At 54.5% G+C, this 20528-nt stretch overlaps 1 long non-coding RNA gene across 3 annotated transcripts; it reads right to left on the minus strand.

Annotated features, from left to right (window-relative positions):
• Positions 1-3583: 3583 nt before the first annotated feature.
• Positions 3584-20504, minus strand: LOC140630204 (uncharacterized). 3 transcript variants are annotated; one of them, XR_012028019.1, is made up of 4 exons: positions 20392-20504; positions 13679-13847; positions 12833-13100; positions 3584-12241 (listed from the first exon to the last, which is right to left on the minus strand). It is a non-coding gene; the product is annotated as an uncharacterized lncRNA (long non-coding RNA). The 3 variants fall into 3 exon arrangements; XR_012028017.1 differs by lacking the exon at positions 20392-20504 and having other exon boundaries at positions 13679-14111; XR_012028018.1 differs by lacking the exon at positions 20392-20504 and having other exon boundaries at positions 12829-13100; positions 13679-14111.
• Between the last annotated feature and the right edge of the window lie 24 nt (positions 20505-20528).

The following is a 20528-nucleotide window of genomic DNA, read 5'->3' on the forward strand; positions in this document are numbered from 1 at the left end:
ATCACCTGTTCTTCTCCTGGAGGCTGACAGCAGGGGAGAGATACCTGTCATTCTCCAAGCCTACAGTGATGGGCGGGCGGCCTAAGAAACCATAGGGGGAATGTGTGGGGGCAGCCCCTTACAGTTGCTAACATCAAACCACGTGCCTCTGGATGAAAGAACTCAGCACCTCGCTATAGGGACCACACTGGAGTCTGACTGAGCCTCCGGTTTTAGCTGCCACTCACCAGGAAGTCCTGAGGAGGAAGGAACATGACAAACCACACCACGAGGATGCAATCAGCAAACTAGAGTGTGGGCACCTCCACGGCCCAGTGACCCGGATCCTTCACAGACAAGGTGTAAGGTTAAGAAAGGGATGGGAACCTTCTCAGTCAGTTAAAAGAGACATGAAGATGTATCAGGTTTAAATAATGGGTAAGAGTAAAACAAGTTCCATTAGTTGACATGGGCAGGGGCATCAGGGCTGTTTGCCTTAATACCCCATTAAGCTAACTACAGTTTTCTGCATGTGTGCCTTATTTTACAATGAAAAGGGTTTTTGGCAGGAGCGGGGGGGGGGGGGGGGGCAAGGGGGGCAAAGGGAGGAGGAGAAAGAATCTCACACAGGCTCCATGCCCAGCGCAGAGCCCGACTCAGGGCTCAATCTCACGACCCTAAGTGAGAATCAAATTGGATGCTTAACGGACTGAGCCACACAGGCACCCATACAATGAAAAGGTTTTAAAAGTTAACTACTATAGTTATTATTAAAATTACCATCCTCTCCAACACCATCATCATTATCCTCAAATCATTCCACAGATATTTCTAAAGAGTCCCTTGTGTCTGGCACTATGCTGGGCACTGAGCATTCGGTGATAAGAAAAGCAGGCTTGATCCCTGCACTCATGGAACTTCCCCCCGGGGCAGGTAGGTGGTGGACAGGTAAAAAAATCTGTCCACATAATACCCTAGCCCGAGCTGGAGGCGGGGCGGGGGGCGGGGGTGGCTGAGTCTGGTAGAAGCATGTAAAGTCTTCAGGAAAGGTGGACATTAACCCACAGACATTCCTTGTTCTCACTGAAGAGAAAATGCATTTTGCTCCATGGGAAAGACAGTAAGATTGCAGCCAGCCTGCGTGGATGACCACCACATCCTAGGCACATCCCTTACTAAGAGACATGGGTGTCCCAGTTACCACAAACCCCATGTACATGTGAAAAAAGCAAAAAGAAGTCCTGACTGGTGCTGGGGACCACTGTCAGCTGATGTACGATGGACATGTGGAAACAAATGCACAGTGCCAGTGTTCATTTCAGAGTCAGGCAATTATATACACCCAGTGAACCAGTGCCCCAGAGGACAGTCTCTGTCAGCCCAGCAAGGCCCCGGGGCCACATCCCCACTCATCGCCTCTCTTCCAGAGGCCTCAATTTTACATTGTGGACACCTGATCCAGGCAGATCTGTCACAATCTGGCTATCACTCTCCCTAAAGTGGAGGCCAGGGTTGGTGGCCATCCCCAAGGCCCATGAAACATTACTGCCCACTGTCACCCCCAAACCTGCAAACAGGGGCAAGAAGAAGTGCCAGCTGGCCAGCACCCGGGAAGGGGGCAGATGGGCTACGAACGCAGGTACCTGTCACCTGCAGACCAGAGTTCACCCACCCACCTGCTTTCAAGGGGTGAGGGCCCAGGAGCCACGACAGCCCCAGGCAGCAGGCTGGGTATATTCCAGAGCAATCCCAGGAAAGAGAGGGGATGGGGGAGTCATTCCTGAATGGCCAGAAGTACCACGGGGGGTGGACAAGCAGGAGTCCTTGTCTCTTTCTCTCGGGCTCCCTTGGGCCACGGAGCTGGCAGCAGTCCATTTTAGTGCGTGGAAGGCAGCTTGCATTTGGATCTTCCTCCAATAGTTCTGTCTGCCGATCAAAACATCCCTGGCATTGAAGCAGGTTCACAGTCCCCAGAGGTGACTTATCCCTGTTTCCTGGTGTCCCAGCCAGCCAAAAAAACATTTGCCTTGATCACAAGGTAAAGTGGTAGAGAACATGGGGGACTGACAGTAAGTCTAGCCCCCCACTCCCCATCCCTGCCCATTCACAGAGCATCATATCCTAGAGCAGGACAGAGCATAGCCATCCGCTGCCACCACTGAGAAAGGGAGGTGTCTCGACACAGATGACTTTCAAGCCCTATTTGGAAAAGGAAAGAGATTGTCCCTGCACACGCAGCTGATGTCTGTGGGCTGGGAGGAGCTGGCCTCCACGCTGGCCTTCCTGGCACACAAAGGCTTCCTCTGAACCAAGTAAAAGCCCTGCGTGAGCCGCGAAGCCACAAATAGCACTGGAGAGGGCAAGCCCTTTGTAGCTGGTGAGTCGCCTGATGGGGGTCCAGAGGCAGGAGGGAGACAACCAGGGGTGTCTTGCCAGAAGGACTAGGATCTCAGGGGCACCATGCTACTGTGTCCCTCTGCCTCCTCTTTGGCAAGTCCCTGGGGCAGGGATCCTGGAATAAGTCCCCGGTCCTATTAGCATCCCTTCAGGAGGACTCTAGGTCTCAACCGTGTGTCACAATCTGACATCACTCCAACATCCTGGCTGTTTGCAGTGGGTGTTTTTGGATGAGAACTCTACCTGGAATTAGTTCAAGAGTTTCGTAGGAAATCTGCTGTATGAATGTCAGTGAAGTGAATCTGGAGGCTGGTTTTCATCCCCCTACGAGCTACTTCCGCATGTGCTTATCCCTCAAAAGGAGGTTAAGTACCAACTCCCACTCCCGGGCCAGGAGTGCGACATAACCCTGATATTTTCCTGTGTGCCCGTCACAAGACAACTGCATAAAGAAAGCCTGGAGAGGGCCCCTTTCGGAATGCTGGGCCGAGGGCCAGGTGACTCACAGAGGTGAGCAGGACCAGGGTCTGCAGCCAGGCCTGGGGTCTGCAGTTGGGTGATCTGTTGTGGCGTCTCCATATCACCTGAAACCCAGAGTCGTAACCCACACTTCCCCCACTCTCAGAAAAGGCACTGAGCAGCAAGGTCAAGTTCACACAGCAATTTAGTTGCAGAGTAAAGCTCTTCCCTCAGATCTGCCCAAATCTGACAGATATAAATCACGTATGTCATCAGATCCACACGCACACAGCATGTATCACGGACGACTAAGAAGACCAGAGAGCACTGCCGACCACACTTTACTACAATGCTTTCTGCTCTCTTTTAATTGATCTTAGAATTCATAAAACCAAAACTCTTGTGGGTTGATTTAGAGATGTTTTATACCACCTTTCCCTCGTGTGCATGCATCAAAAGAAAATGTGTGTGCAAGGTGTCGGAGGAAGGGCTTTAGCCACAAGTGGGACCCCATCCGTCCTCAGGTGGTCGTGTGTGGTTTGTGGCCTGGGCTACAGCTGTGCACGTGGCACAAGGAAAAGCCTCCACGTCCACAAAAGAGCCTACGGGGACGACCCCCGCCAGGCTGCCCTGCCCCCATCACATGCACCCAGCATGGGGGAGAGTGCGCATCAGGGTTGATGAAGTGGGTTGATCTGTACACGGTGTTTTGCAGTTTGCAGAGCATGTGCTCATTCACTATCTCCCCTGTTCTGAGAACTTCAATGGAAAGTTGTTTTTTTTTTTTTTAATGGAAAGTATTTTTATCTGCACTTTACTTCAAGGACGCAGGGATTTGGAACTCTCCCCAGGCCACACAGCCAGTCAGTGGCAGAGCCCAGATTCCAACACGAGCTTTCTGTTTAGCACGAAGGAAATACCAACGTGGGAAAGAGCAATTTGGTGCCTTAAAAATGCTGTTTTTAAAGCTTGCCTGTCACCCAGGTCTTTGAGGGGGGACCCAAACCCAGGTTCCAAACTGAGGAAGAAATCAGACAAATGAGTCAGTGCGCGGAGAACCAAAATCTCACTGCTGCACGAAGGGCTGGGGCACAGCTCTGTGGCCGAGCCACGCAGCCTCCCTGCCCCAGGGCAGACCTGGCCAGCTGCTCCCCGCCCCCCATCTGGGCAGAAAGGAAGGAAGGAGGGATACCCAGGCCCTTCAGCTCGTGACATGTCCTCTTTCGTCTGCATCCTACTGGCAAAGGTGGACCAGGAGCCGCCCCTCACCCACAGGAGGTTCACTCCCCTGTGGAGTCAGGACACAAAGCAAGGACAGGAAGCCTGGAGCCTTCCACGAAGGGACATCTCTCCCCTGTAAGGAAACGTCAGGAACAGGCAGTGACCACCCACCCAGACACCCAGGCCTCATGGTGACACAGAGACAATGCCCAGAGCCCTCTGCAAGATTGGACAAGTTTAGAGAAAGACCAGCTGACCTGCCTAGTGAAACATCCTCTCCATGTGAGAAGGCCGTATCTCTGCTGAGGGCATACTCCATGAGCAGATTGGGGCCAGTCAAGAAAGCAGAAGCAATGCCCACATTTTAGGAAAAGGAGTTTCTTATGGGGATTATGGCTTCTGAGAATGTGGAGGGATGGCTGGGGGAGGAAGGTATGGAGGGAGTGGGAGGGGAAGAACAAACCCCTCCAGCCTGAAGCAGCAGCAGATGGGGAGCCGAGTAGCAGAAGCCAAAGGCACAGCATCTGGCCCCAGCTGGTGCCCCACATGGGTCCTGTGGAGGGCTGGCTGAGCCACAGCCTCTGCCACCCTGCCATGCCGACAAAGCCACTGTGTCTGAGCACCGCCACATCTGGCCACCAGGGCCCCAGAGAACCACGGCTTCTGCAGCACCGCACCCTGCAGGCCACACATTGACCGCCGGCCTGCCCAGAGGCAGAGCCCGGCCTTGGCAGGAAGGGCCGGGCAAGTGGACAAGAGACGTCCTGGAGACAGAGATGAGGGAGTCTGAATTCTTGGGAGCTGGGGGAGTCCTCCATGAGACTCGGGGGACTGCGCTGGGGAGGTCAGGAGCAGTGTAGTAGAGGGCCCAGCATGGACAGAGGACCAAGGGACTCTTCAGAATGATGATGGTTGGATTCCCTTTTCTTTTCCCTTTCTGGAGACTGGAGGTACTCATGAGTCATGGGTGGTGTCAGTCAAGCGAAGGGGAAGCAGCTGGGATGAACAGGGGCTAGGGCACCAGCCACAATCACCTTGGGGGCTGTATGGGGAGAGGGCATGGGTGCTGCGTGTTGTGCGTTAAAGGACAGGCTTTCTTGGGGACTGATGGTGAGCTACCACGGCCTTGCTACAGTAGATTCGACGTGACCCTGCAAAGCTCCCTAGTCCAGAAGGATGCTCTTCAGCCCTTGCTGGATGCTGCTTCTCGGGGACCATTTCTTCTGTCTTAGAGAACCCCAGCTGCATCCTGCCCTGGCGTGTATGAGTGAGGGCTCTCCAGAGAAACAAAAACAAAACGATGTGCATACACGTGGAGAGAAATTTGGTTCAAGGAACTGGCTCACACAATTATGGAAGCTGCAAGCCCCAAATCTGCAGAATGGATGAGGAAGCTGTAGACCCAACCTTTGCAGCCAATGCTATAGTTCAAGTCCCAAGTCTGTCCGCCACAGAATTTCTTCTTGCTCAGGAGATGCCGGTCTTCTGCTCTAGTCAGGCCTTCAACTGCTTGGATGAGACCCACCACATCGCAGAGAGCAATCTGCTTCACTAAAACTCCACTGACGTAAATCTCAATCTCATCCAGAAATAACCCTCATGGAAATACCCAGAATAATGTTTGGCCCCATATCTGGGCACCATGGTCCAGCCAAGTTGACACATAAAATAGACAGCCATATCTGGTCTTAAGATGGTGCCCCTCCAGGGATCCCTGAGTGGCGCAGTGGTTTAGCGCCTGCCTTTCGCCCAGGGCGTGATCCTGGAGACCCGGGATCAAATCCCACATCGGGCTCCTGGTGCATGGAGCCTGCTTCTCCCTCTGCCTCTCTCTCTCTCTCTCTGTGTGTGACTATCATAAATAAATAAAAATTAAAAAAAAAAAAGATGGTGCCCCTCCAGGTCTGTCTTTGCCACAGTCGGGAACCTGGCTGTACATCCCAGCAGTGGGATGGGCAGGGTAGTGGGGGTGATATCCCCATTTCTCCCTTATTCCCCAGAAGAATGGCTGTCACGGGGCACCAGCACCACTTTCAGAGGCCAGACAGCTCAGGAACACCATGGGAGACGCGGCCTCAGTGGTCCTCACGTGTCTGTGACGGGCTCGTCCACCACCTCACACTCCAACCCAGGCTGCTGGCTTCTGACGTGCCAGCTCCTCATATTGACATCATAACACTCAAGTGCCGCCCCACATTCCCGATGCCAGACCTGTCCCAGCTCATCCCACGTCACCCTCAGGGGGCCCAGATACCACACATACTATGTCAATTCCCATCTCCTCCACTAGAGCCTTGGATTCACAGGGCAGGCATCCGGGGCCACTTGTGTCCACTGCTGTGTCCCCAACATTGTCTACACCATGATCGGGCACAAAATCGATACTCTATAAATGGATGTTGAATAAATGCATCATCAATATTTCAAAACTGTATTCTAACCTAAACCTGTCCTGTTGCAGCCCCAGACAATGCCTCCCGGTTCCTGTCCACTGTCCTCAACACAACTGTCTTGTCCTCCTTCCTCAGGGTCATTTGTCAGGTCCTCCCAAGGCTTTCAGAAGCCTCCATAGCAGGAGCTGGACACTGAGTGCCTGGGCATCCCTAGGGAGAGCTGTCAACTCAGAGTTGCCTTCAAGGGAGCGAATTTCTGAGCCATGTCCCAAGTGCAGAGAAGTGCACATGCTTGACCTCTGTCCACACCAGCAGGGCTAGCTGCACCCGGGCACCACCTGGCCATATTCCTTTCAGGTGCCGCTTCCCTGGGCCTGGGGTCTAAACCTGGGAGTTTGTGTCAAACTTCTACTACTCAGCCCCTTGCTCCCGAGCCCCTCTCCCCAGGCCTCCAGGTCACTGGAGACCCAGACACAGAGCAATGGCAGAGTCATGAGAGTGTGCAGCCCTGACCCCACAGCCAGCAGCAGGCCCCAAGGGCAGGCCAGACACTGTCCTCCATGTCTCGGTTCCATTCTGGTTCCACTTGCCATCAGACAGACTATCCCAGACCCACTAGGCTTCACAGGCTCCCTTCTGGGTCCCCACACAGGACACGGCAGCCACTCAGAACTGCACCCCAGAAGGCTCTGTTCTGAGGACGCCTATGCCCACACAGAGATGCCAGTGATGCTGGGTGACCCCGTGCCTGCTGGTCTGACCCTGGTCTGGGTCCTTAGTTCCTGCCCCATCTCTTGGCCCTGGTTAACTTAAGATTTGGCATAAAGGTGCTGGAGTGCATATGCAGAGGGGGCCTGGGAACAACCAAAGCAGAGTGTCTGTGTGGAATGTCCATGTTAAATCAAGGCTGGCCTCTCCAGGGAGCCCTAGAAACCCTGGGACCATGGGCTGCTGATATCCCTCCTCCAACTGGGCTGGGGGCTTGGGTATCTGCCCCAGGAGGGAAGCAGAGGCAGGAACAAGGTTCAAGACACAGTACGGGAAGGAAAGCTTCAAGGAAAAGTGGGGAGTAGGCAGCAGCTGGAGTGTGATGCTGAGAGAACACAGCCCTGCCCCAGGGCACACCCCCCAGGAGCAGCCCAGCCAGTGGCCCCAGGGCTCCGTTACAGCCTCTGTCACTCTGGGCCTCCCATCTTCCTTTGTGGCTGAGAGATGTGGACCAGCACATCTCTCCCTCCATCGTGCTTCGTCAGAAGCCCCACAAAGGAAGGTCTTCTAGAAGCCCACGGAGTGGGGAGTGGGGAGAGAGGGAAAGTCTGCACCCTTGACCTGGGTCCCAAGTCCTGGCTATGCCTCCTAGGTCCTAGCAGCAGAGGCCCTGTGGACATAGGGGCCTAGCTTGGCCCGCCCTGTAGTGACCCGAAGACCTCGCAGAGGGGCTGAGCTCAGGGGCAGCAGAGGGTGGCAGAAGGCAGGGTGAGCATACTCCACCCACCACCAGGCAAGACCCCAAGCACAGAACGAGAGTACAGACATCACTGTGGCATCAGATCAACGTTGCCTCCGGACCAGCAAGCAGGCACTGTGCAGGGGCAGGGGTTCCTCTGTGATGAGCCTGCATGAGAGCACCTGCCACTTCTCCCCGATTCATATGGAATACGCTTTCACACCCCTCGTCCAACAGGGTGTTGGGAGCCAAAGAGGCACTTTCTCTACAGAAGGGGCTGCTGCTCATGAGACCCTGGCCCACCCATAGATTCTGAAGGTCGTCAGAGAAGGAGCCACCTTCCCTGCCCTGCCCCTGCCGCCCTCATCCTGAGTCTCCTTGGAGCCGGCCACAGGAGCTGGAGCCCCTACCGTGGCTGCAGTTCCCTGTCTCATCCTGCCCCCTGCTGTCAGGACTGAGACACCAGACTACAGGGTGAGCAGGCCCAGGATGGCTCTCCAGCTGGCCACCCTCCACTTAGCACTTACTGGCACCCAGCACTTCCCCTCCTGGGGTGGGGGGAGGGGAGAGGACCTCTCCCCTGCAAGCTCACCTGGTAGCGAAGTTCAGTCAGGGGCAGGATATCTAAGTCCAGAACCTGACGCTACTACCTCCTTGCTATGTGGTCTTGGGCATGTTTCCTCTCCTCCTCATGCCTCAGTCTCCCCAGGTGTAAATGGATGCAATGAGAGAACCCATCTCTAGGGTGCTTCAAGAATCAAATGAGGTCATGCACAGAAGAAGCTTAAGAACAGTGTCAGGCACAATGAAAGTGCCCTCAGAGCACATAAGCATCACTATGCTCACCCCATCAGCATGGGGGCTCAGATGCCGAATGTCCCCAGTGTCACCTGACTTGGCTACTCCATCAACAGTTACCAGGGAGCTGCGAAGGGCCCGGCTTCCATCCCAGTACACCCCACTTCTGTGTTAGCCACCTTTGCAGGTGGGTACCCTACTCTCTACAAAGATGAGACCCTCATGCCAATCAGTAGTTAGGGTGGCCAAGTATGCACAGCTGGGGCACCATACCTCTACTGATGCCTGAGTGCCCTGTTTGCCCTGCCATCCCCCGAAGACTTCCCCAGAAAACTGCCTTGTACTTCCAGCACCAGTGCACAGCCCAGGCCAGGAGGCTTGAGAGGTAAGTGAACATTGGGGCCTGGACCACTGGACCTCAGGAGCAGCTCTACTATCTCAGAAAGTTGGACGTACCTGACACTGCAAAGTTTAAAAAGCCATTGCTAGCAAGAGCCCCATGGTGACACTGAAGCTAAACTTATCACCATCTGGACACAGCACCATGGCCTGTGGGTGACCTTAAGTAACCAGTAACTCAGGTGCCGCCAGGCACAGAACCGAGGGTTTACTGACCTTAAAACACATGACTTTTTAAACTCCAGGTAGTAAATGAACGGCAAGAACATCATCCCATTGGAGGTACAGATAATTAATTTGTGGATGACGGGGAAGGCTGGCCTCCGGGGCACGCTAGTGGCCAGGGGTACTGTGGGTCGGGGGTGCAGAGGAGCCTGGCTTGGGTCCTGGTGGTCCTGGAGAGGGGGAAGAATGTGTTTCTGCCAGCCCAGGGACCCGTGTTTCATCATCTCAGCAAGTTGGCGGGAGCTGTTTAACAAATCACTGCAGTTTGGCGGCCCCTGGGCTTTCGCCGGCCTCACTTCCGAGCAGCGCAAATATTAAAACATCGTTATCTGTGTGCCTCTCCACTGGAAGATTGCATCCTTGCAGCAATGGAATCAAAAAATTTTAGTAAATTAAAAAATTATTCAAAAGAACATTTCTCTCTCACCAAGAAAAAGGCAGGGTGCCTCTCATTTTCCTGAGAGGAGAAATGTTCTATAAAACCTTTCCCTTTGTAATCAGGTGCATACAATGGGCATTAGTTCCAGGGAATTCAGCAGAAATCACAAGAAAAGAGATAAGAAAGTTCCAACCAGCCTACGAAAGAGGGAGAGGGAGTTACAGACCCACCAGGACACTGTATTTCATCTTCTCCATGGGGAGGGGGCAAATAATTTAATCTGTCTCCCACCTCTGGGGGACCTCTAAGATGTCCCACCTGGCAGGAGGGTCTGCCTTCCTGGGGCCATGGGTCATCCCAAGTAATCCAACGACAAGATGCACATGATACTTCTAGGGTAGGGCCGGCCATGCCTCAAAGACCAGCCCTGTGATTTAGGTACCCATCACCTGGAGACTGAGACCAACGATGCACGCAACCCACTAGTCAATAATCAATTGATGGATCCTCAGTCATCCCTCCGTGAGGCAGAGCTATCTAATGAGCATGTGGGGCAGGGAGGCTTGGGGGAGCTCTCTGGTTGGCGATCCCCTGTGTGTGCATCAATGCTGACCCAGTGGGGAGGGCCAGCGAAACTCACTTTGGGCACTTTTCAGGATCTGTTCATGTGTCTCTTCCTTTGGCTGATCTCAACTTGTGTCCATTCCCCGTAAGAGCCCTCGGAGAGTTCCATGACCCCTTCTAGAGAATTAGCTAACCAGAGGGTGGTCATGGGGACTCCAAGCTTGCAGCTGAAGGGAGGTCTCATGTGGACTGCATCCTTTACCTGTGAAGTTGAGGGATGCCTGGGTGGCTCAGTGGTTGAGCGTCTGTCTTCAGCTCAGGGCATGATCCCGGGGTCCTGGGATCGAGTCCCGCATCAAGTTCACGTCAGGGAGCCTGCTTCTCTGCCTATGTCTCTGCCTCTCTCTCTGTGTCTCTCATGAATAAATAACTTTGAAACTGGGCTAAATTCATGCCATGTATCTGAGACAGAACAAGAGTCAGAGAGAGAGAGAAAGAAAGAATATCATTCTCCCAATTCCTCATCTGGTACGAATGTGTCTTCTGGATATTGACGTTCTATATCCTAGGACCAACAAATCCAAGAGAAAAGATTATCCCCACCTTTTCACCTCTAAATTCATGCCAATTGTGCTAGTTTGAAAATGTCCAAAAATTCCAGATGGTTCAGTCATAAAACCCTCAACGAGACACAAACCTTGTTAGCCGCCCCTCGTCTGTGAGCCAAAAACCCAGGAACCAAAAGAGACGAGTGTGGAGACCAGATAACAAAGCAGGCCCTGCCTTCCACTTTCTGCCCAGACTTCAAAAAGACGGCTGGAGTGGCACAAGCTGAAACCGTTCCATGAAGCAGCCGGGACAGAGCGGGGAGGAATCCAGCCTTGGCAGCGGCACCACCGGAGAAGCAAGGTTACATCCGTGACATTAGCTCACACCTGTTAGCTGCTGCGAGCAAGGCCGCGGGTAACCCTGGCTGTGCCACTGAAATTTACGTACAATGCCATTTATCCAGCGTTTAGCTGCCTCGAAATGCACTGACCTGAATCTGTTCTGGATTCTTAGCAAGCAGCAAGACAGGGATGCCAGCCGCGGGGATGCGAGGAGACAGATGCCCTTCAAGGATAGCGGGGATTCCTTCATGCAGAGGAGCCAGCCGGAGTGAGGGCAGGCTGATGTGCCATGCTGTCCCCCGTGTCCACGGAGCAAGGGGAACCCTCGCTGACCCACGTGGGGAGGCCCTTCCCGTGTCCCTTGGGACTCCAGTTTACTCAGAGCCACCTTCTCAGCTTGACTTACAGACTCACATCAGTTATGGTTTTGTGAATTAACCACTTCCTCGATCAGATACCTTTCTTTGTTCCCTGAGCCGGCTACCATCCACATGATAAGGAGAAATACGGGGCTCCCCCTGACTTTGCCATGTTTCCCAACAAATACTGCTGATGCAAAATCTCTCTGGTCCCACATCACTGCAAGCAAAACTGCATATTCGTGGCATGTCTTTCAAGTGGGTGAAAGACCACAGGAAAGAAGGGATTCATGTATTGTCTGGGCCTCCAGGGGCAGGCACTTCTGCCTTCCTGAGCTGGCTCTTGCCTGCTTGCCCTCTGGCTGCCCTGGCTGTCCCTCCGAGGGCCTTCATCACCCATACTGACACCCGGGGAAGATGCAGGCACCTGATAGCATCTCTACAGCCCAGAGGAAACTCATCTGATTTGGAATCTGATGAAATTTAGCTCTCCAAGGCCACAGCCATAAATAGACCTAGACTCAGGGTCGGTCATTCTTGGTCCTATTGCTCTATGTCCTGCCAGAATGTGACATCAGTGAGAACGGGCAGGACCACCGCAGTGCCTTCTCCTGCATGGCTTCCCCGACGTGGGTGGTGGCAGGGTCCTACCAATGCTTGGGTTCTGGTGCCTGAAACACAGACCGTTCCAACAGAACTTATTCTTGCACAGCCGCATACCATTACGTTGCCTACGGAGGGAAAAACAACCACCAGTTAATGATCATCGTATTTGTGGACAAATTTCATTTCTTTGGCGGCTGTCCCTAACGTGTCACTGATGCTTAGCCAAATGAGCCAAAAGGGCGATGGGACACGGAAGCATTTGTGAGTGGGAGGCAGAAATAAACCTGCTGTGAGCGCCTAATTTACACATTCAGCTCCGCAGCCCGAACCTCGCTTGGCGGTTAATATGATCATAAGCTGATTTCCACCACCACCACCCTGCTTGCTTGAGGGCAAGGGAGCTCCCAAAATAGGGCTTTTCATCTTTGTGTTTTTCTTCCCGCCTGCCCAAAGGTTCTCATAAAATGGCATTTTCTTCATCTAGCTGGAAATTTAGCCTTTTCCAGGCTCTGCAAATTCCAGGCTTTTTATTCAAAGGACAGTGTAACTGTGGTCCCCCCCACACACACACTGTGCAGCTAGCAGCTAGGGAGCTTCCAGGCCAAGGCAATGTCAGGGTTCGTGGTCTGAATGCTCCGTGCTGACTGCAGCTCATTTGTACCCCAAAAGGAGTGAAAACTGCAAGCCCCTCCCTCCCTGGTGGGAACCACACCTGCCTGTGGTCAGGGTCCCAGCCGTGTGATATGGTCTGCGATGCTTCTAAAGATGCTGAGGCACACACAGAAAGCTCCGTAAATGTTTGGTGAATAAAATGAATATCCAATGGTAGCACTTAAAACGTGCTGAGGAGGTGTCAGAAGACAGTTCCCGGCTGATGGGGGCTGATCTGCACTGCTCCAACACTGGTGGAATGTGGAAGCATTATAAGGATTTTCCTTCATGCACATTTGCATCCTGACTACTTCCCAAAATGACTTTGAGTTGCTATCAATAAAAACAGAAGTGCTATTAGATTTTTAGGACACACACCTAATTGCAGAACAGACAGAAGGCAAGAATTGAAAGCCAAGTGGATGTGAAAAACAGTGTCAAGAAATCCCAAGTAAGGACCCCTCGTGGTGGTATCTCTAGGTGACCACAGCTGTGAGCATGGAGGGCACCAGGTCCCCTGTCTCTGAGGTGCCAGATGAGAAGCTGGCCCTGGACAATGACCTTCTGCTGACCAGGAACTTACTGAAGCATGCACATGTGTAATCACCCACGCTTGCACACTCTTCCCAGCAGGGTGTAGGAGATTTGAAGCAGAACACGGCCAATTGTTCTCAAACATTTTAATGCCACAAACTGTTTGATTAGCCTGCAAATGAGCTACAAAAATCCCATCCGTGTTTAGCCACCAGGGAAGCTTCGTGAAGACCGTCCCCACCCACCCATCCCTGCACAGGTACGTGCCTGTGGCCCCTCTCCGCATCTTCCTCCAGCTGTGTATGCACACACATTCTGCACACTAAAAGCCAATGCCAGCACTGCCTCCTCCAGAAAGCTTTTCTTGCCCAACCTACCTCTACATGACCACTTCCTGCTCCACACTGGCGGCCCTTTGGAACACCATGGCACTTCCCAGCAGCCACAGCAGGAGCTCTGCACGCCTCTCATGTGCCCTCTGAAGCTCAGAGCTTGCATGGCCTCCTTCAACTGCATCCCGAAGATGCCTTACAGGACCCCAGGAACCTATGTGGCATTAGGTGAGGAGTTGAGATCTTTTCCACAGTAGACATCTGTCCGACCATGGTGAGGAGTTGAGATCTTTTCCACAGTAGACATCTGTCCAACCATGGAGCTATGCTTGTCCAACTCATAAAATGAAAACCAGGCTGGGAGCTTTTATTTTTTTAATCAATGCTTAAACATATCACATTCCTTTTATAACTAGACTTGTTTTTCAGAGTGGTTTAGGTTCATGGCCAAACTGAGAAGATACTGAGATTTCTCATATTTCCCCTGTCCCTCCCACCATCACTCAGCCTCCCCCACTAGCAACAACCCCCCCCCAGAGTGGGACACATGTTATCATTGGTGAACATATGTTGACACGTCATCATCCCCCAGAGCCCACAGTTTACAGTGGGGTTCACTCTTGGTGTTGGACATTCTTTGGGTTTGGATGAAAATAGTAATTACTCCTAGAGTCACTTCATTGCCTGAATGACCCTATCTTCAGCTCATCCGCCTGCCTCACCCGTCTAGTTTTGCCTTTTCCAGAATGTCACATAGCTGGAATCATACAGCATGTACAGATTTCTGATTGGCTTCTTGTCGTTAGTGTGATGCAATTGGTTCCTCCATGTCTTTCCATGGCTTGACGGCTCATTTCTTCTTAGTGCTGAATAATACTCCATAGTCTGGATGGACCGTTTTGTTAACCCACTAACCTTTTCTAAAGGACTTCTTAGCTGTTTTTAAGTTTTAGCAATTACAAGTAAGGATGCTATCCAACATGCTTGTGCAGGCTTTTGTGTGGATATAAGTTTCACATCCTTTGAGTGGATACCAAGGAGCATGCGTGCTGGATGACAGGGTATGAAGATGTTCAGTTCTGTAAGAAACCACCAACCTGTCTTCCAAAGTGGCCATGGCATGTTGCATTCCAACAGCCATGAGAGAGCTCCTGCTGCTTCATATTCTTCTGTGAGCTTTTTGGCTTGTGGTTTTCCCTCACTTAAAAAATTACTATATCTGCTTTTTTATATATAAAAGGTCAGCATAAGAGAGACAATCGTTCGTCATACAGGCCACCATCTGCTGGTACTAAGGAGGTGTGCTCCGGGCCAGGATGACCCAAGTGAACGAATCCACTGACTTAATCAATTGAAAATTCTCTCTAACTTTTTCGCCAGCCCCGCAGTGTTTGTGGAGGGCAAATATTGAACTGTGGACATAGCAGTGTTTGGATGGTGAGCTTGTGTTACAGGCGAGAATACAGAGTTTCCTCCCAATCTTCAATCCACAACTTCCTCATATGCATTCTTACCACCATTCATCCTTTCAACAAATATTTGCTGAGCACCTAGCAGCATGTCCCGGCCACTGAGCCCGGCTCTGGGGCCGTGGTCATGAGCAAGATGCAGGTCTTGCCTTCCAGGAGCTGAGGATCCCTGTGGGGGACTGACCACAAACAAGGAGCACACCTGCCATTAGGACGGCCCTCATTGTGTCCCCACCTGGAAGGCAGGGCACAATCAGTCTTGAAGAGGGAAATGAAGTACACGTCAGGAACCCACACAGAGGCACGGGCTTTGGTTCTAGCATGCAGGATTCATGGCATCCCAGTGCCAGGAGCCCGAGAAGCGAAGAACGGCTCCTCCACCAGCTTGGGGCTTCCTGCCTCACCAGAAGTGGCAGCCCTGGGGCAGGTGCAGCCCTGGCCCAGGTGTGGGCTCCTGCCTGCTTCCTCCTGCTGCGCTTGAATGGGACTTGGTCCTGGAGGGAAGAGGTGACCCTGAGTAATTTCCACTGCCACTTCCTACCAGGAGCCTTATCTCACACCCCCACCCCCATGAGCTGTCCCTTGATGTGGCTTCTCCCCTGTAACTTCCCTCACTGCTGAAGATTTACAATTCCTTGTTTGATTATTATACCAGCACCCACCCCCCTGACCCCCACCCTAACCACCACTCTACCACCTTAGACTAAAAGCATGACAAAGGCAGGCCTGATGACTCCCTTGAGTGCACCACTGTTGTAAGCCCAGGTCTAGCCCAGTCCCTGGCATACAAGAGGAGCTTAGCACACAACAGGAGTTTAGCAAACACCTAGAATGAACAAGCGAGCAAATGAAGGAGTGATGCTCCAAGAGAGAAAAGAGTCACAGTGCCCCACATCCTGAAGGAAAAGCAGAACACTAAATAAAGCTATAATGAGGAAAGTGAACTTGTGGGCAATTGATTGGTCAGGAGAAGTCTGGTGATGCCCCCTCCCGTCAAGGACAGGCAATTTAAGCTGATTTGAGGTCTGAAGCAGGTATTATTAGTCAGGAAAGATAAGTGGGGGGCTGGGGAGAGCAAGTTTTCCAAGGAGGAGCCATAGCTCAGGGAGCACACACAGCAGAGGGTGAGGGAGAGAGCAGTGGAGCTGTGGTAGGCACCTCACCTCCTACACATTCATTCAACAAACATCACTGAACACCTACCATGTGCAAGGGCTTAAACTGTAGAAGCATGAGGAAGCACCAAAGAGCTTCAGCAGGGGGTCAGCTGGCACTGGTAAGTGACCACTCCCCTGCTGTGGGCTCTGTGGGCAAAACAAGGAGGGGGACCAGCTGTGCAGTCTGGAATTAGCAAGAATGGCCACTGACTGGATCTGGGCGGTGAGGGAGGGTGAGCTGATGGGGCGGGGGGGGGGGGGGCGGGCGGGAACTGGGTGTCAGGCCTGAGCAGCTGGGGGACTGGACACACCATTCCCACATTGGGGGAGGGGTGGGGGAGCAGGGCATACTTGAAAACAGAGATGAAACCCTCCCCCTGGGGGGCTGGACTCTGGAGGCCCCACCGAGTCAGGTGAGCTCATGCAGGGGTCCCAACACCTGCTGACACCATGTGCAATGGGAGAGCCAAGAACTAGCTGGTGGCAATCAAGTCCTAGTTTATGAAAGTGGAGTTCTGAAGGACTCCGGAATAAAATTTCAGGACCTGGCTTATTAGGAAACCAATCTCGGTGCAAATGGGACAAGTTAGGGCCACCCGGTTGGCTCAGTGGTTTAGCACCGCCTTCAGCCCAGGGTGTGATCCTGGAGACCCGTTATTGAGTCCCACGTCAGGCTCCCTGCATGGAGCCTGCTTCTCCCTCTGCCTGTGTCTCTGCCTCTCTCTCTCTTTCTCTCAAATAAATAAAATTTTAAAGAATGAGATAGTTTGGGTGTTTAACATGGTCCAGCCTTGGGTTTCCCTCCAACAGCTGGCAATGACCTTATCGGTTTCCTTTTCAAATAGATTTTCCTGCCCAAGCACATCTGTCTTCCTTTCACACAGACCATGCAAAACATGCAGCTAGAAACACAACCCTAGGGCAGCCTGGGTGGCTCAGCAGTTTAGCGCCGCCTTCAGTCCAGGGCGTGATCCTGGAGACCCAGGATCGAGTCCTGTGTCAGGTTCCCTGCATGGAGCCTGCTTCTCCCTCTGCCTGTGTCTCTGCCTCTCTCTCTTTCTCTGTGTCTCTCATGAATAAATAAATCTTAAAAAAACAACAAAAACACAACCCTGGGAAGGAAGGAGGGTCCAGACAGTGGCCGGGGGACAAGCATGCATATATGTAAGTGCGTGTGAATACGTGTGAACACGTGAGCGTGAGCACGTGGGAGAGAATGAGTACCTGAGTGTGAACACACGTGGGAGCATGAGCGCATGTATGAGTGTGAGCGTGAGCGCAGAAGCGTGCACAATAGCCCCGCGTGTGTCCTCACCTGCTGCCAGAAGCAGCCCGCGGGGGATCTGCCTGAAGGGGCCCCACCTAGTCTGCAGGGCAGGTATGCAGCGGCGGGATGGGGGGGGGGGGCGCTCACATTTATGCACTAGATAGGCTCACTGGGTGTATTTCCAGGCTGAGGGAGGCGGTCCCCAGGAGCAGAGGAGTCAGCGCCTGGAGAGAAGAGTAAGAAGCACGTGTGCTGGGGAACAACGCGCAGAGGGACCCTCGAGCAGTACATGGGGCCGAGCACAACACAGGTCACTTTTCGACCTTTACAGTTAACTGGAAAATCTAATGCTTCTGACAAAACTGCCTATTTTAAATGTTCTCACCTGTAAAAATATAATAACCAGCACTCTCCTGGATGGCGAAGCACACCTACGGTGGCTGCTGCAATTGTGGGGCGCCACCAGGAGGCCAGTCCTGGAGGGGCAGCGGCCAGCCAGGCCAGAGAACAGACTGGTGTCCCTCAGCCCTGGCAGAGGGTCGATGGGCCAGAGGACAAGCTGGCGTGCCTCAGTTCTGGCAGGGGGTGGGGGGAGTCGATGAGCCAAAGGACAGACTGGTGTCCCTCAGTCCTGGGGCGGGGTGGGGGAGAGTCGATGAGCCAGAGGACAGACTGGTGTCCCTCGGTCCTGGGGGGTGTCAATGGGCCAGAGGACAAGCTGGTATCCCTCAGTCCTGGGGGGGTAGGGCTGATGGGCCAAAGGACAGGCTGGTGTCCCTCAGTCCTGGGGGGAGGGCCAATGGGCCAGAGGACAGACTGGTGTCCCTCAGCCCTGGGGGAGGGTCGATGGGCCAGAGGACAAGCTGGCGTGCCTCAGTCCTGGGAGAGGGGAGTCAATGAGCCAGAGGACAGACTGGTGTCCCTCAGCCCTGGGGGAGGGTCGATGGGCCAGAGGACAAGCTGGTGTCCCTCAGTCCTGGGGGGGGTGCCAATGGGTCAGGGGACAGACTGGTGTCCCTCAGACCTGGGGTGGGGTGGTGATGGACCAGAGGCCAGACTAGTGTCCCTCAGTGTTGGGGGGTTCGATGAGCCAGAGGACAGAGCTGGTGTCCCTCAGTCCTGGGGTGGGGTGGCGATGGGCCAGAGGAAGAGCTGGTGTCCCTAAGCCCTGGTGGGGGAGTGAGGGGGTCAATGGGCCAGAGGACAGACAGGTGTCCCTCAGTGTTGGAAGGGGTCGATGGGCCAGAGGACAGACAGGTATCCCTCAGTGTTTGCGGAGTCGATGGGCCTGAGGACAGGCTGGTGTCCCTCAGTGTTGTAGGGGGTCGATGGGCCAGAGGACAGGCAAGTGTCCCTCAGTGTTTGAGGGGTCCATGGGCCTGAGGCCAGACTGGTGTCCCTCAGTGTTGGGAGGGGGTCGATGGACCAGAGGACAGACAGGTGTCCCTCAGTATTGGGGGCGGATGGGCCAGAGGATGGACAGGTGTCCCTCAGTGTTGGGGGGGTCGATGGGCCAGAGGACAGACAGGTGTCCCTCAGTGTTGGGGGGGGGTCGATGGACCAGAGGACAGACAGGTGTCCCTCAGTATTGGGGGCGGATGGGCCAGAGGATGGACAGGTGTCCCTCAGTGTTGGGGGGGTTGATGGGCCAGAGGATAGACAGGTGTCCCTCAGTGTTGGGGGCGGTCGATGGGCCAGAAGATGGACAGGTGTCCCTCAGGGTTGGGGAGTGGATGGGACAGAGGACAGACAGGTATCCTTCAGTGTTGGCGGGATCAATGGGCCAGAGGACAAACAGGTGTCCCTCAGTGTTGGCGGGGTCGATGGGCCAGAGGACAGACAGGAGTCCCGGATGGGCCAGAGGACACACAGGTGTCCCTCAGTCCTGGGGGAGTTGATGGGCCAGAGGACGGACAGGTATCCCTCAGTGTTGGGGGGGCCGATAGGCCAGAGAACAGACAGGTATCCCTCAGTGTTGGGCGGGGGGATGGGCCAGAAAACAGGCAGGTGTCCCTCAGTTCTGGGGAATCAATGGCCTGAGAGGGACAGGTGTCCTTCAGTCCTGGGGTTCGATGGCCCGAGGACGGAAAGGGGTCCCTCAGACCTGGGGGTTGATAGCCCAAGGACGGACAGGCGTCCCTCAGGTGGGGTCGGTCGCGAGGACGGACAGGCGTCCCTCAGGTGGGGTCGGTCGCGAGGACGGACAGGCGCCCCTCAGCTGGGGTCGGTCGCGAGGACGGACAGGCGCCCCTCAGCTGGGGTCGGTCCCGAGGACCGCGCGGCCCTCAGTCCGCGGGGAGGCTGGCGGGCGGTGCAGCGGCGTCTCCAGGCAGCAGTCCTCGCCCTCAGCGCTGGGCCTGGGCGTCCTAGCGAGCCTGGGTTCGTCCGTCTAAACTCTGGGAGGCGTCCCTGGGCTCGTCGGGTCCCCGCGCCGCCGGGAGGCCGGGCGCTGGCCGGGGCCGCGGAGGAGCCGCCCGCCGGGTGACCCGGGAGGAAGCGCCGTCCGAGGCCGTCCGCGCCCGGGGGTAAGGGCCAGAGGCGGTCCCCGCAGCGGTCAAGCCCGGGCCGGTCGTGTAGTCCCTGCCGCCGACCTGGAGGAAGAAGCCCGCAGGGACTCGCCAGCCGGCAGCCCCCGGGCCGGGCACTCCCGCGCTGCCGCGACGCGCGGACTCCAGGGACCGGAGCCCAGAAGCCCGCCCCCCCGGAGAGCGAAGAGAGACCGCCCTCCGGCGGACAACCACTTCCCGCCTTACTCCAGACACGTGGCCGGCGCCCAAGGCGGTGCCCCTCACAAACATGGCCGCCTTTCCCCCCACCCCCATGCTGTGACCTCGGAGGCGCCCCTCACAACCATGGCCGCCGCACCCTTAAATGCTGTGAACACAGGAGCAGCCAGCAGGTGCCCTTCACAAACATGGCCGCCGCCCCTCTTAAGTCCTGTGGCCACAGCGGAAGCCCGCCGGGTGCCCCTCAAAAACCTGGCCGTCGCCCCGCCCGCTGCG

Source organism: Canis lupus, chromosome 3 (genome assembly GCF_048164855.1).
Source record: "Canis lupus baileyi chromosome 3, mCanLup2.hap1, whole genome shotgun sequence".
NCBI lineage: Eukaryota > Metazoa > Chordata > Mammalia > Carnivora > Canidae > Canis > Canis lupus.